Source organism: Microtus ochrogaster, unplaced genomic scaffold, assembly GCF_000317375.1.
Source record: "Microtus ochrogaster isolate Prairie Vole_2 unplaced genomic scaffold, MicOch1.0 UNK15, whole genome shotgun sequence".
NCBI lineage: Eukaryota > Metazoa > Chordata > Mammalia > Rodentia > Cricetidae > Microtus > Microtus ochrogaster.
In genome coordinates, this window is record NW_004949113.1 from 645,277 (window position 1) to 647,141 (window position 1,865).

General features: G+C 45.4%; 1 pseudogene; it reads right to left on the minus strand.

Annotated features, from left to right (window-relative positions):
* Nucleotides 1-477: 477 nt before the first annotated feature.
* LOC101991890 lies at nt 478-840 on the minus strand (annotated as a pseudogene).
* Between the last annotated feature and the right edge of the window lie 1,025 nt (nt 841-1,865).

A 1,865-nucleotide genomic window follows, 5' to 3' on the forward strand; every position in this document is an offset into this window, starting at 1 on the left:
TCCCTATCCTCAGCTGCCCAAGGAACTAACTGGGGACATCGCCCTGGACACCTGGGAGCCCTTCTAGAGTCAAGTCTCTTGCCAGTCCTAAAATGGCTCCCTTAATTAAGATACATATTTCCTTGCTCCCATATCCACCCTTCCTTTATCCCAACCATCCCATTCCCCCAAGCTCCCCCCATCCTCCCCTTCTCACTTTTCTCTCCTCATGTCTCCTTAACCCCATCCCATCCCACCCCCAAGTTTCCAATTTTTGCTCTGCAATCTTGTCTACTTCCAATCTCCAGGAGGATAACTATATGTTTTTCTTTGGGTTCACCTTCTTATTTAGCTTCTCTAGGAATTTTCTAACAGAGTAAGTTTTACTAGATTTTCCTCTCCAGGGAAGCCACTGCTCTCTTCTGATCTTCATGGACACCAGACAATTCTCCCTTATCTAAATTCTACATTGTGTGATTTAATGTCTCCTAGGCAAATCTATTGGTAATTTTTTTTTTTTTGCGCCACAGCAACGTTTATTGAGAACGGGGAGGGGATCAGTCCTTCTTGACTCATGGCGGCCAGCACGTTGCTCAGCTCCTCCCGCTTCCTCTTGGTGCATATGTGCGTGCCCACCCGCTTCTTGATGAACTTGAGAGCGCGCTTGTCCTTGGACACCTTGAGCAGCTCCGTGGCGCGCTCGTAGGGCGCGAAGCCGCACACCTCCAGGATCATGTCCCGCACGAACTTGGTGTGCTTTGTGAGGCACCCGCGCCGCCGGCTGTGCCTCAGCTGGCTTACGTTCTTCTTCACCTTGTGGCCCTTGTTGAGGCCCACGGCCATGGAGTAGCGCAGGGCCATGGCTGCTCCTCTCCGATGGCGGCCGCGACAGCTATTGGTAAATTTTTTATAATGTCAATCACTTCAAGTTTCTTCTACATCATTCTCACATTTTAAAGCTATTAAAAATCCATGCCATAGGAAACTGAACACTCAGGGTCCTCCTGTTTTATCACCACACTGTCTTTGAGGTCAGAACAATTTGCATCTTCTCAGCCTCTATCCAAGCAATGATAAACTGGGCCAAACAGCTCAGAATGCACAGTCTGAATGACCATCACAGTACAGTCAGAAGGAAGGGTCCTGCTAGAAACATTAACCAAACTTTTTAAAGCCAGCAGCCATTCCAAGAATACCAGGAGCTCTCTAGGACTTCCCTTTCCTTTGGCTGTTTCACCGTGTTTCTAACCATTCCTGACTTATTAGCACAGTAACAGCTCCCTTCCTTCAAACCGGCATATAATCCCTTTTACAGGGTTGTAATGCTCTATTCAACCTCACAAAATGTATATCATCTACAAGAACCACCTATTTTTTTTAGATTTGTAGGCCAGGCATGGCTTTTTAAAGGTATCAGATAAATTTTTGGAAACCTATTATTTCTAGATATATCAGAATTAATAAAATTCTTCATATCAGAATTCAATCCTTGGGAGTCATCACTGCTAGTCCTATAGGAAGCATTATGACAAATATTACCATGAGTCCAAAGGGAGGAAGGGCCATCATGATCTATAGTAGGAGCCTGCTTGTTCATTTCCTGGCTGCCCAGTGTCCAAAAATAATCACACAGTAACTATATTATTTAAATCACTGCTTGGCCTATTAGCTCTAGCATCTTATTGGCTAGCTCTTACATATTAATTTAACCCATCTCCATTAATCTGTGTATCAACATGAAGTTGTGGCTTACTGGTCAAAGTTCCAGCATCTGTCTCTGGTGGGGCTACATGGCTCCTCCCTCACTCCCTTCTTTCTCCTCACGTTCAGTTTAGTTTTCCCTGCCTGCCCTATTCTGCCCTGTGCTGGCCTAAGACCAATGGTAT